This window comes from Artemia franciscana, chromosome 2 (genome assembly GCF_032884065.1).
Source record: "Artemia franciscana chromosome 2, ASM3288406v1, whole genome shotgun sequence".
Taxonomy (NCBI): domain Eukaryota; kingdom Metazoa; phylum Arthropoda; class Branchiopoda; order Anostraca; family Artemiidae; genus Artemia; species Artemia franciscana.
In genome coordinates this window covers 43,980,019-43,995,098 of record NC_088864.1, presented here as the reverse complement: position 1 = coordinate 43,995,098, position 15,080 = coordinate 43,980,019, and the positions used below count along the sequence as shown (strand labels likewise).

The following is a 15,080-nucleotide window of genomic DNA, read 5'->3' as shown; positions in this document are numbered from 1 at the left end:
CGTTGAGTAAGCTTTTTTCTCCTTTATAGGGTGGGACTGCATCAGAGAATTAGAAGAAGTGGAAAGAAAGAGAAGGAAAGAGAGAAACAGATAGACAAACACAGATAGCGGGGGAGAGACACAGAGACAATGAAACATTGAATAAAAAATTGTCTCCTTTTTAAATGGCACAGCCATATGAGAGACTGAGAAAGAGAGTGAAAAGTAAAATAATTGATACAGCTGAAGCTGGCAAGTGTGTTTAAAAAACACTAAATGAGATCTTGTCTGATTTGTCTTATCCAGATCCAAACTTTTCAGCTTGGACGAATTTATCGATGACCATGAATCAAAATAGACACATACACTAAACATCGGTTCCTCCTTTTAGAGCTGAATAGCAAGGAAGCTAGTGAAAAGGCTAAGGACAATGTTTCGGACCATACTGTTCCAGCCAGTTAGAGCAGATGTTGCCAATTATAAACAAAAAAGCAAAGAAGAAATTGAAAGTTGAAAACGAGCATAGCTGGAGAAAGGTTGCAATCGAAAAAGAAAATATCATTTGTAAAGAAGTACATCACCTAGTTCTAGGTTGTTAAGTAACTTCACTGTAGTATTTCTGAAAGTTCTGTGACGATCAGCTTCTTGCACTCACTGTTGAACAAAGTAATATTCTTACACATGAAACTGAATGATCCAATCTCCGTCTTGATCTTGAGGAACTAAGGGTTTTTGTGAGTGTCTTTCTGCTCTTGGCTGTGACGAAAAATCCCTACTGTCGTGTTTAATGGGGAGCAGCTACAAGTTATCCTCAGGTTGTTGACCAAATGGACAGATAGAGGTTGGACAAAATAAAACGATTTCCATATTTCAGTGATAATAAAAAAAAACCTAAAAAGCTTTGGGAGCAAGAGCTTTATAAGCTGTATAAAATCTGGCCAATCTTGGATCATATCCACTCAAATTTTCTTGAGATTGCTCCTGAAGAACGTCATCTCCAGTTGATCGGACAATTCCTTTCAAGAGAATTAGCACTTAACAATAGTTTCTCTCAAAGAAACCAACTAAATGTGGAATGGAGATATTTACAAGGATGGCTGTCTATGCTTAATATACGACTTATGAACTTTACTAAGGAAGCGCACACCTTCAGACTGAAAAGAACCATATTTTGGAATTTCAGGAGCTATAATTCTATGAATTCTGATCTCATTGTCTGAGCAAACGAAATTACAACATCTATTTTGATAACTATTTTAGAGTCTGAGGCTGATGAGTTTGCTCAAACTGAAAAGATTTCTATCTGTTGGAACGGTGAGTAAAGCGCGATTGAAGGCTTGCCCTCTCCTGCCAAATGCTGAATTAAACACCAGGAAATGAGGTTAAGAGATTCACTATAGGATAAGATTTCAAGGCCAGCAATTGCTTATGAATGTAACTGCCAAATAAGAGAAATTGACTTGGCAGATATGCTACCAGAGATGGGTCGAAAACAACTTCGGCCGGGTAACTCAGGTAATCTCATAACAGTCTTTTGGTGGCTTATTGAAACGGCCGTCTGTATCAACTGGTTTGTTTTCTGTTGTGACTTATGAGCATTAATTTCAAGGAAAGATGAGCCAAGGGTCTTATGAGCCTTTCAGTCTGAAGCTGGTACAGGACTGAGTAGATATCAATATCTCCTCAGTTCAATAGAATTGATCACTGACCAAGGAAATCTGAGGAGCAGAATTGTTTAAAGAGTGTAAATCTGGTTATACAGCCTTCGATTGCATTGGTTTTGGCCTGAAGACCAAAACCAATTGCTCTAAAACTTTCACACAGATAGACACTTTACACTATCAACCAGTCTAAAAGGTTAGTGTTGCATATTTACAACAATCGGCAAAATTTATGATTTTGTTGTAATGTTTCTAGTGCGCTATTTTTTATCGATGATACAGCATAGGATAATCTGGATAGCGTTTCAGATTTTTCTGAGGCAGATTTTAATGTGACCTGTGTTGGGTCAATGCTTTTCTATTCTAAACAAATGTTTGCTTTTTGAAGAAAGTACCAGAAAAATTTGATTTTCTTGGAAACCCAAAAACTAAAGTTTAGATTCTTTGAAAAAGGTAAAAAATACGCAGTTGAATGTTATCTCTGATTCGGTCATCTGTAATAAAAGTAAAACAACAAGTGAGTAGGTACCTACTGAGTCAGTTTTCAGAGAGATAAGACTGTTTTTTTGCCTGGATTGTGATAAGACTCAGAACTGAAAAATCTAGCGATCACTCGTGAAAAGAATTACAGAGAAAGAATCGTACTATGACGAGAAATGTGCCAGTTTGTGCTTACAAGTGGCTAGGCGTCACATTGATTTTAGTTGGATTATGTCTCTTTGCCGCGTCTGTATGCATTTCTTCTATTCAAATGAAAAGCAAGTTTTTTCAGCGCAAAATAAAGAGCAATATTAAAACTTAAAATGAACAGAAATTATTACGTATATGAAGGGGACTGGCCCTCCTCAAAAAAAGAAAAAAAGTAAAGGATGCGGCACTAGACCCTTAAGGTCCGAACCGGCGGTGAGGATCTCCGTCTCAAAGTCCCTCAGCCAGGAAGTGCAATGGGGGGATGAGGACCAACCATCCTGTGCTTTTGCACACCCTTCCTGTTTACCTTCCATGTATTAGTCAGGTACCCATTTAGAGCAGGGTCGAATCTGGCTGAGCATACAGAATCAAGTCACTGACCACGTCCTAAACTAAATAATTGGGTACTCTAGGACTCGAACCCTCGCCCTCTTGGACAAAGTATCCTAAATCCAGCGCACCTATCCACTCGGTTAGGAAGGCTCCTAGCCCTCCTCAATACCTGGCTGTTTACGCTAAAGTTTCTAGTACTTTTAAAAAGTTTCTTAGCTTCTGTTCAAGAGTAGTTTTTAAAGAATTAGGAAAAAATTCAAACTTTAGCGTTTCTGTTCGTTTTAGGTTTTAATGTTGGTCCTTACTTCACGTTCAAAAAACTTGTTTTTTATTTAGTTTGTGATCGTTTTTAAATATTGCTACGGAATCTGACCCCACCTCCAAGAAGAAATATCCCTCCCCATGGGAATTTCCTCTAAACAATTCAATCCCAGCGAAAATTCACCCGGACAATTTCCCTTAACAACTTCACGCGTAAAATTGAGACAGAAAAAGAAAGCAAGACATATAAAAGGAATTTTGTATAGGCATTCTGGCAAATTCCCCCTTATATAATTAACCTTGACACGTTCCCCCCTGGATACTTCCTCCGTGGAAAACCCCCAGCAGAAAATTCTTTCCCACCCACCACCCAATAATGCATGCATACTTTCCAATAACAAATACTATGCGTAAACAATAGGCTGAATTTTATAACTTAAATACCTTTTCCTGGGGCTGTTGGGGGTCATGTTATATCCAAAGAGATAGTTAATGGGACTTTAAACTATGATGAACAAAATTACTATCTAAAAATTTTGATCGAACGATTTTCGGTAAAAAGGGCAGGGGGAGGAGGCCTAGTTTCCCTCCAATCTCTTTGGTCACTTAAAAAGGCCATAGAACTTTTAATTTCGGTTCGAAAAAGCCCTCTGTTCTAGGACACGATCACCCTGGAAAAAAAAAACAACAAACGATAACAAACAAATAAAGACGCATCAACACAAAACACAAAATCCCGCATTTTTGCCGATAGGGGCTGGAAACTTGAAACCTCTGCAGTAGGGTTTTCTGATATGCTGAATCTGATGACGTGATTTTCATTAAGATACTATGGCTTTTAAGGGTGTTTTCCCTTTGTTTGAAAATCAGCCACATTTTCTCAGGCTCGTAACCTTTCATGGGTAAAACTAAACTTAATGAAACTTAGATATTTGAAATCAAAATAATAGACCGATTCGTTTGATATATCTATTGGTATCAAGATCCCGTTTCTTACAGTTCCAGCTATTATTAAGCCGGGCTACTGTACGCACTACTGTACAGCTGCTATACGCACTCCTTAATTTCAGTTCGTTATCACGAACTCTTTGATTAGTTGAGGATATAAGTACAGTCTTTGTGCTGGACTAACAGTCAGTGCCAGATCGAGGGATTTTCTTGCACCTTTTTGAATTTGGAAATCCTCCTATCCTGAAAATAAAATGAAACTGATCTAAAAATTCAGATGTTAGTTAACTACTATTAAAATTATTAACTTATCGAAATATTAGTTATTGAAATAGTAGATACAAAATTTTTTACATAGTGTTAAAACAACAAAGATACAATTAAGAAGAAAAAATCGGAATCACAATAGCATCCAATAAAACAAGGTCCGTTGGGAGAGGGGGAACCAAGGAATGTGCAAAGTTACACCCTGAAAAATCCCGACTGAAAAATCCCTACCATGTTATTAAGTTTTTTTCTAGGAGCCTTAGCAACGAAGAAAGGTTCCATTAATATTTTGTTTACGACTGCAACGACAACGGTTACTGCTACCACAATCGTTAGTTTTAGTTCTAGTAGAATATATATATATATATATATATATATATATATATATATATATATATATATATATATACTAGCTGTCGGGGTGGCGCTTCGCGCCACCCCAACACCTAGTTGGTGGGCCGCTTCGCGCCCCCCAAGCCCCCCCGCGTGCGTAAGTCGTTACGCGCCATATTAGTTACGCGCCATTGTAGTTGTGTCCCTGTGTCCCACCTGTGAATAAAGATAGATATAAATATATGTTTTTAACTACGTAAAACATGCGAATATACAACATTCTTCGCTGTCCCATTGTCTGTGCATATAAATAGATTGTCAGGTTTACTGACTCTTGAACATGCAACATATAATTGTCCATGGGAAAAACAATCCGTATTCAGATCTATACCTCATTATTCTAATGATGTGTCCCTGTGTCCCGGTCGTCATTTATATTCCCTGTGTCCCGGTCAACTACAATATAATAAGCACAGACGGCAATTAAGGACTTTCATTTCGTCAAAAACTGAAAAGAAGAATGACAGCCAAGTGTTTCTGGAGTCTGTCAGAAAAATTCACTCATGACAATGTCTCCAGTTCATACGTAGCAAAAAAGGAAGAAAAAAAAATATCAATAAACTGTTTAAAATATTTTCCGAGCCTGTTGTGACGGACTTTGCCAACCGAAGCTAAGGTCTGACGACCAACAGTAAATTTTGTCAAGCAGGAACAGTAAGTGACATTGCAAAATGAATTCTGGCTGGTATGTATGATTGAAAGAGAAACTGCATGAAAGAGAAAAAGCGAAACCAATGTTAACCCTCGAGAAGACGTTTTTTCCATTGGGCGACATGAAATTAGCCTGGAAAGTAACATTTAACTCCTGTCGAAGCTTGACTCTAGCCATGCCTTGTTCCATTACGTTGTACATCCGAAAAATGGCTGGGATACATTTTCCGCCCCTCACTCAATTAATTTTGCAATTAATTTTTTGTTGTTTAACAAAGAACTGTAATTAATAAATGGTGTTTTCAAAGGGAAAATTACTGCAGTCAATTACAATTATTATTTTAAATGCAGTTCAATAAGTTGTCATTAAGCCTTTTAGATATAGATTTATCTATTAATATCATTATGACCGGACAACATTCTTATTTGGTTTCAAAGGCTCTATTGGGTTGCAAGACTTTTTTGTTTTTCTATTCAAGAAATTCATTTTAATGTTTAAACAGCGTTCAGTAGAGGACAATGATTGTTTTTATTCAATAAGCTATTGAATTTCATTGTAGAGGGCTCTATTGAACATGGCTCTAATTTTGGTGCTGAGGGTTTTACAGAACGTGATGTCTTCTACCAAGTACTTGACAATTGCATGACATGCAAAAATGAAAATTCGTATTAAGTTGATCACGTCCAATTTTTATAATAACAAATTCGAAAGTATGGTAAAAAACTGGTATGCTATAAAGGTGAAAGACCATGCAACTATGATTGTCGGCGAAACGAGGTTCTAAGTGAATCAGCAGTACCTTGGAGGACAGTGGGTCAAACTACAGCACGCCAGAGTATAGTATGGAGCCTGCAAACAAATATATATATATATATATATATATATATATATATATATATATATATATATATATATATATATATATATATATATATATATATATATATATATATATATATATCATGTTACATCATACCATCATACCTTTCATACCTTCATACCTAAATTTAAACAATTACTTCTTTCAGTGTTTTATATTAAGACGTTCAAATTTCAAACATGCAATTATATAAAAATCATCGAATTGAACGAGTTAAAAATTTATTGTGTTTTGTAGTCAGACTTTTGTAATGCAATGTAAAATTCTAAATAGTTAACACATAGTGTTGGTTGGACGTAAAATCCTAATTATTCATTAGATAAATACACTTCTCAATAATTTCTTATGATTTGGTGCCAGACTACTGTTTTAAAATGTAGAGTTAAGAGAAAGAGTCAAACTTTAGCGTGAAGAGCGGGGCGTTGAGATGGAAAAGCCCCTTTCATATACAGAGTAATTTCTGTTCGTTTTAAGTTTTAATGTCGCTCCTTACTTTCATTTAAAAAACTTTTGTTTTTATTTAATTCGAAATAATGATATTGAGACTCCTTGTGCTAACTGGTTCTTAGCTTCATGGCTCAAAATCTGTTTCTTTTAGGTAAATGACTGGATCCTTAGCACTTGCAGTTTCAACATCAAATACATAAGTTCTGGTATTTGGGCTGGAATACCATGTATTATGACAGGAACCGTTGCAGTGGCTGCTTCAAAAAGGGCTTATCACTCCTTATTTGCTACTCATCTGTGTTTAGCCGTAATTACAGGATTGGCTACCTGCGGGCCAACTGTTTTTGGAGCAATCGGACTAAAAAATTACCTGGGCGAAGAGAGAGGGTATGTCCTTTCAGATAACCCCTTGCAATTATGTGAAGGAATAGTAACTACTATGGAATACTTTGACTATTGTGGAGTATCTTGTTGCAATTGCAACTATGAACTGTCTAATCTAACTTATACTTACAATTTCCTCTATGATTTTAGAGGAGAGAGTACAGGTATAGCAATCAACTCAGCCCTTATGGGGCTAGGTATCCTGGCATTGATTGTGTCTTGCAGTAGTGCAGCCCTCTTTTGTAAATCTACTACATGCTGCCCCAAGAGCGAAGATAGGGTTTACCTACGTTATGGTGGATTCGGTGAGCCTCAGTATCATACTTTTATAAACCCAAGAGTAATCAACCAAGATTAATAGAACATCTGAAAAAGTTACTTATATACTGTCATTTCTGTGAGCTAAATCTACTACTGCTTTCACAAATAAATTATTCCTTATCACTACATAGTGTTAAAACAGAAATAGTTGCATGTCTGGACATTGTTCCTTTTATTCAGCAGATCAGATCAGACCATGCTATCTATAATAATTCGACTTCGAATTGCAGCCAAGCATGATTATCTTACTTCAATGTTCGGGACGAAGAAGAATACGAAAAACGTTTGTATTTAGAAGACTATTTTAAATTTGTCAAGAGAAGGCGCAAAGGTAGTTTTAGGGGAGACAGAGGGAGCACTTATCTGAGACGAAGAAATTTTAGGGATTCGAAATTTCAAATAAACATTCTAACGGTTATAATTATTCTGTAATTTTATTTTCATTAAAATAAAGTAGAGCACGCAGTTGGCTAAATTACTGTTGAAAATCTTGAAAAACAAAAACGTTAACCCTTATTGTCATGGGCAGGATGTTGAAAGTTTGGTTAGAAAATCAGCAGCGTCAATTTGCAAACATTTAGAAGGTGATAAAAGGTATTTTCGCCATTCCATGGGGGATGAGGTGCAAAGAAACCAGTCGTTTTCTATAAAGTACTCCAAATAAAGTATTTTTCAAAATCTAAGGGGGATGGGAATTTGGTGGGGGCTTATAAATACTATTATATACTATTTAGCGAGGCCAAAGAGAACGAGAAACACATCAAAGACGAAACTCAGCTTGCCTCTGAGAAAAAAGGGAAAAAACACCAAAGATATCTAATAGCACCCAAGAAAATTTTTTCCTCTTTTTTTTCATTTATAATTATCACGGGCCATTTATACATTTATACTTTTTATGGTAAAGGAACAGTTTAAAACTAGTTTTTCCATTTTAAAACTAGTCGCAACCCAATTGCCCTCTAGAGTAATGGAAGAGATAAATTATAAGTGTGATGCACACGGTGTGGTATGCATCTTAGCTCCCATTTTCCGCCATTTTGGTCTCTTCTTACTGCTTCGGATATTAGGATATATAGGAGTGTTTTTAAAAGTATGCGAATTATTTCCAATGGCTACCACTCCAAACTAACAACAGCTCCCTACCCTCAGGGTAAGGAGTTGCCAGTCCAGTGTCCGCAGTGCAGGACAGAATTGAGACATCTCGAAAGCAAATAATTGGTGTAAGTATCCTTGAAATTTTCCTTTGATGTTTATCCAAGTGTAAGATTGCCCTTATCTGTATTGTTTCTTGTCAGTTCTTCTTTGTTTTGGTTTTGTTTGTATTTGTTAGAAGTTGTTAGTTTCTTTTTCCTTTGCTCCATCAGTGTTGTATTTTTACAATTATAATGAGCAATAATTTATGCAGACATACATACACTGTTGGCTCTTGCTCCACAACAAATTATTGCCACTGAATTAGTTCTGGGATAAGAATAATCTCATATCCAAATTGTTTTCCAAATATAATGTCATAAATTATATCATACAAATATCATGTCAATAAACTTTTTCAAATTCAACGTCATAACTATCAATCTGGCGAGTAATTCACCCGTTCCATAAAAACCACAGTGGCTAAACTCTTACCATTTTTTCTCAAAAGACAAGGATCAATGGTATAAAAATAAACAAAAACAAAAGAAAACAACTGAAGGAATAACGTATGACCTTTGATGTTATAACTCTTGAGCAAAATTCATGCTGAAATAACCCCCAATCATTCGCTTTCCGAAGCAACATTTCTTTTATGACAAAACATTTTCTTATTTTCTTAATAACTAGTAAAGTACACAAGTAAAATATTTAATTGATATTTAATCATGCAATACTTTTTATTTAAATCCTAATATTTGATATCAAACTTTAGAATTAGTAAATATTATTGATACATATTTCTTGTTTTGATCAATATCTTCTATATTACTAAATATTAAAAACACCAGAACAGCTAATCTACTAGTAAAGGTCGAGAATTATTGATATCTGTTTTTTATGTTAAGCAATATTTTTACACATTGATTTGACACATGTGTATGGTTAAAATCCATCTGATATCCCTAGCAATGTTAGATCATTTTGAGGAACCTAATATAAATTGGTCAATAGTAGAAACTGAGACACCCTTGCCTGGGGCAGTAAATAAGGTGGAGGAGGAAGAAGGTCACTCGTGCAAAGGGACCCACCAGTGGGTGCGCACATCTCGTGAGTTACAAACCTCTTCCCAGTAATGGGTTAAATTGCATGGTGAAGCAAAACACCATCACGGGAGGATCCACTAAGCGGAATAATGTGACAGAGCCTATGGTTCAGATCTATGGACACCGACCTCTGCAAAGGGCTGCCTCGACCTTTTGGGGTATCTGAAAGACTGAGGATTTTGCGGGTCAACTCTATTCCCACTTGAGGAGTGGCACCCCTCGAAGAAATTGGCATTTGACCATATGGACTCTAATAGAATTGAAGTGGGATTGAATGGATATAAATATCCACAAGAAGGTTTGAACTGTGATTTCAGTAAAGATAATGGAGATTATTCTAGCGCTAATCAGCGAATTTTGCAGTTAGGATATAAACATGAAAGTGTTGATAGTGGAACAATTGTAAGATACGATTTTTTAAAAACAGTATATCCTTCATTTTGGTTTTATGTTTAAAAGCATGAATCAAATATTTATCGATCTAGATGAACTAATTTAGAAATTAAACTTTTATTAGATCAGGTAACTGCTAATCTATATAACATTTACTGCGTTATAATTTCAGAAAGAAAGGCAATCATGGAAGTTATTGATAGCAAATTATATGCTAATATATAAATTATTTTTGATTTGGAAATTTGTTTAGTAAAATTATTTACTAATACATGGAGAAACTTTTAAGTAAAATAAAAATGATAAATAAACATAATTGAACAATTAGAATAGAAGATTTAGACACTGGAATGGAATACACGATTACAGAAACGAAATGTGCTATAAATAAACACGGAAATAAACCCGTTGTCACTATTCATTTTAAAGGTAGAATAGTTGATTTATTTGCCCCTAAGCGTTTTGATTCAACGGCAGTTGATCTAGAAAAGAAATGTAAGAACTTAAGATAAAGGGTATTCAAAGAAAAAATAATGACAAAATAAATTATTTATGTATTGATATCGAACAATCCACTAAATACTAAATTATTATGTTTTATCGACTATATAGGAAAAATGTAATAATCTACAACTATTGGGCCAATTTTAATCCATTATCAGGGACTCTTTCCAAACTTTGGTCCCTGTAAGATACTCTCTCCAATTACTACATATTACCTATTCCCCACGTCATTCCTGAGGAAACGTTTATGTTTTCTCACCCTCCCCCATTTTTACCCTGCGTCAGTATCAAAATTTATTCCATCCATGAGTGTCTCATGAGGTCGGACTCGACCATCCTTTAAAGTTTCAACTAAATTCCGTTAGCCATTCCTGAAATACAGTAGATATGGCCTTTTGAAAACCGGGATACAAATGTGTCTTTAGGTTTAGTTCGACATCCCCTCAACATTATGTGAAAGTTTCGACTTAACACCCTTAACTGTTCCGAAATATTGTACACATGATTTTAACAAGTTGTATGCACACAGTATCGTTTGGTTTAGTTCAATATCCCCTGAAAGCTTCAACTGAATACAATTAGTTAATCCCGAGATATTGCACGGATGCCTTTTTGACAACTAAAATGTGTATATTTTCATATTATTCACGTTAAAAAAAAAATCCCTTATCACTCTTTGAAAGTTTCAACTTAATACCTTTGCTATCCTTGATCTTATAAACATATCATTTTGACAAACCAGAATGCATATGGTGGTTTTTGATCCCGTTCAACATCCCATCAAAATTTTCTGAAATTTTCAACTTAATAATCTTAGCTATTCCTGAAATATTGCTGCTACGCTCATTAAAAACTGGGATGTACATAATTTCCTTAGGTTCAATCTGTCCCTCAACATTCTCTTAACGTTTAAACGTGATACCCGTCCTTAACCGTTATTGCAATATTGAAAACATACCATTGTATCCTCCTGGGTGCAGGGTTGCCAAAACTTTTTTGGACTAAAGTGTCAAATTCAGCAAAAAGGGACACTTTTAGTGTCCTCCTATAAAATTAGCCAATATACTTTAAAAGTTGACAAAAAAAGGCTTTAAATGGTTTTCTCGCAGCTCCAGAACCAGATTTACGTCCTTCTTTTCAAGTAAAAGCAAAGTGGTTCTTCAAATAAGTAAAATCCCATGTAAAACCTTAAATCGCCTTATACGAGAAGAAGAAAAAGAATTCAGTACAATTTCTCGGGTTCTCGTACTAGTTATTCTTCTTCCAAAAGCTCAGAAAGGCTCTATTTTTATTAAGGCGTTTTCCGGCACCAGAGCCGACTTTGCACTTTTTGGACGACAGTTTTCATTTTTGTCGTTTTTGGCAAAAAATTCGAAAGCGCAGGCTTATTTCAGGAACTGCATAAGATTCTGAATCATTTGTGCTGTGTTTGCGGTGTTACAGGAACATAAAGAAAAGTTTGACTACAACTAAGATGAATGACAAAATGTGTTGTTTTGTTTTTACGTTTTCAGCCAAAATGTCTACTCTGTACGGCGAGAAAACGAAGACAGCGATAAAACCTGTCTTCACTATGAGCCACCCCAACCTTCTCGGCCGGAAAACGCCATAATGAAGACAGGGCTTAAACGATTTGCGCCAGCAGACCACAGATACGATGTAAGTCGCTGCCAACGCGGCTTAATTGCCCTCGCTCCCTTTTTTCCTTCAGTAGCATATCAGATCTTCTGTAAAATTTTGTCGACCAATCCCCGCAGACTGATATCGAAAAGTAAGTGAAACGCGCTTGGCTTGGAACGTGCTTCATATCCTTTTTACCTGGCTTTCGCCAACGCGTTTGGTAACGCTGCTCTCGCAAAAATACATAACCACAGCGTTATTTCATCCAAACATTAATGTATTCTTGAGATCAATTAATTAGGAGATCAAACTGGATAAGGAGAGAAATAGTGACAAGAAAAATATCACTCGTTCTGTATAAAGCTAATTTATTCTTCAAAAAACAAAGAAACGTCAAATTCTTTGAAAATACTGACAAGACAAATATCACATGTGCTCAATCAAATTTTGAAATAAAAAGAAAAAGCACGGAAAACCAAAGAAAAAGGCTTTTTGGTGTTAAGAATAGCCATAGTTTTTTGAGGAAAATCCGTCTCTGCCCGCTCTCTTTCTACTGAGAAGAGGTCGACGGCGTCTGTAAAAACAATGGAAAGGCTTATTTAATCGCAATCCTTTTCACCAAAAGCAAGAGGTGCACAACAAATGTCTAAGCAAATCCGAAATATTTTGCACTAGGCCTTTGCCATCTTTGCGGCTCAAGATGGACCGAACCGATAAACCTAAACAGCATGAAGAGACCTTTATAAGGGAAAGACTGTGCTGGATTTCACATACGGTGCATTCCATGTTATGAAGGCTTACAAAAAGTGAGCAGATTCAGAATGAATCGGTTTCCAATTCAGAAGCGTTATACAGAGGTCCAGCCACACCGTGGGTTCAGAAAAGGTTAAGTTTTTCAAGAAAGAAAGAAGAAAATTACAAGAATGTGAGAGTATGAAGGGAAACTTTAATGCAGAATTCCTGTACAAGAAATCTGTTCAAAGCTTCAGCTTTTGTTTAAAAAAAAGAAAAAAAAAGAAATCAATTTGTAGTGTTTAACCATTTTGCAGAAAAAACTTCTGCTACTGCAATATGATTTCAGTTATTTGGTTTTCTGATTAGTCAGTCAAATAGGTCAGGTTCAGATTCATTTTCTATTTGCTCATCCTTGTCGTTAGCCTTACAGAACCACGTCGAAAAGTTGTTAAGTAGTATTGGCGGAATCTGCCACCGATCCACCGACGCAGCGGTACAAGTAACCATCTGTCTTACATGCATGAGGGAATCCACAGTTTTCACTTCCAACCGATTTCGCAACTTAGTTTTAATGTTTGTTAGTTGAGAAAACTGTCTTTCGGCACCAGCACTTGAGTGAGGTAACGCGAATAAGTTCAACATAAAGTTTGATTGTTCAAAGAATTTGGGAGTGCCGTCGGGATTCTTCATATCTAACAAGAGCTTCCAAAAATAAGATGGTGAGGAGACTAGCTCTTCACCACCAGACTTCAGGATCTTTTCTCCTTTGGAATCTGGTAGGCTCAGCCACTGGTTTTCGAAAGTGTCTTTAGCAGACTCTATCTCACTCTGACTTTTCCCCAGGAGTTTGCTAAATCTGCTGGTCAAAAGACTAATCGTTTCAACAGTTCCATTCAAGACAACTTTCGGGTCTAAGTACTCGAGAGCTTGTAACGTCTTATCTTTATGATTGACCCGCTTTCTTACCTGCTTCACCGGTTCAACGTAGATTCCCAAGCACGTCAGTTTAAACTGTTCAACAGCTTTCCCTGATGCTCCTTCTTCATTTACATAAGGTTCTGTGTTGGGACCACACAAGACATCTTTAAGATCTTTGTAGTTTCGGGGCTCAAGAGGCAACTCAAAAGCATCACTTCTGTTCAGGATTTCTAGTTTTACGAAGCATCTCATGATCACTTTCAATGTCGATCTGAAGCTTGTTATCAAAGTGTGGATTATTGTGTCCCCATACTGGAACTGGACGTTCAAGGTATTTACCTTACCAAGCACAAAAGCCAGAATGCACAGATATGCCTTCGTTGTAGGTTCTTTCATGTAGGCTAGAATCTTGGATGCCTTATCTTTTGAATCTTTGTCTGTAGAGGGCTCCTTTGACTGTTTCACAAAAAATGTAACCAGGGGTGACCACACTTCCAAAACTCGTTTGATAGCTGCCTCTAGAGAAAGCCACCGGGTATGGGCAATCTGTAACAATTTGTAATGTGTAGACAGGAGGAATTCCTGTATCTGGTTAAGCTCTGTGATTTTTTTTTGGAGCTCCCTGCAAGACAGTTTGTAAGATCTTTCAGGAAGAGCTCCAATCCGTCCGGAAGAAACTTGGATGCATAGCTAGCACATAACGCAAGTGAATGGCTTGTGCATCCAAGCATAAAAAGGTGTGGTAAAGATTCCTGAAACAACTCACCTGATCCACCATGAACCCCGGTGTTTACAGATGCATTATCATATGCAATCCCTATCAGACTGGAGACGGGAACTCCAATATCTTTGAGGTAAGTTTGTATTAACTGCGGTCCCTGGCCACCAAATAAGGTCCTAGACCATTCTCAGGGCGATCTAAGACAACCTAGAGCGATCATAGGGGCCCAAAAAGCATCCAGAGGGCGCTCCAAGAAGCTCCAGGGCCCCGCAACCCGGGTCGTTTTGCTAGCTTGAGAGCTTGCTCATATCTCTAGTATATTTGCAACTTTGGATAGGTCCCCCCAAGCCAAACGGCGTGAGAACATAATTTTTCGTATATTTGAAAGTTTAGATAGATCCCCCGGTCAAACGGCGTGAGAACTTGAGTGGGGTTTTCAAGTATACTTGAAAATTTTCAAGAATGCTTGAAAATTTCGTGAAGTTGACCTATAAAACACACAAAGAAGCCGCATAGTTTTTCTTATTGTGAGTTTGGATCGGGTCCCTTATCCCCCCCCCCCAAACACGCAAAAAATGAAAATCGTGTGTCCATTAGGTTGACTTTGGGAAGAACCTGTTGAGGTTCACCCTCGTCCAAAAAATGATTAAGCAGAAGCAAATTAGATCAGGATCAGATAGTTTGCTACTAACTACTATCCAGTCCGCACCTCTGCATACTCCTGTAGACTACAAGA

The 15,080-nt window shown here is 36.7% G+C and overlaps 1 long non-coding RNA gene across 1 annotated transcript; it reads left to right on the top strand.

The window, feature by feature from the left end:
• Positions 1-2,167: 2,167 nt before the first annotated feature.
• On the top strand, positions 2,168-7,342 carry LOC136042340 (uncharacterized). The gene is made up of 2 exons (XR_010621259.1): positions 2,168-2,370; positions 6,663-7,342. It is a non-coding gene; the product is annotated as an uncharacterized LOC136042340 (long non-coding RNA).
• The last annotated feature ends 7,738 nt before the right edge of the window (positions 7,343-15,080 follow it).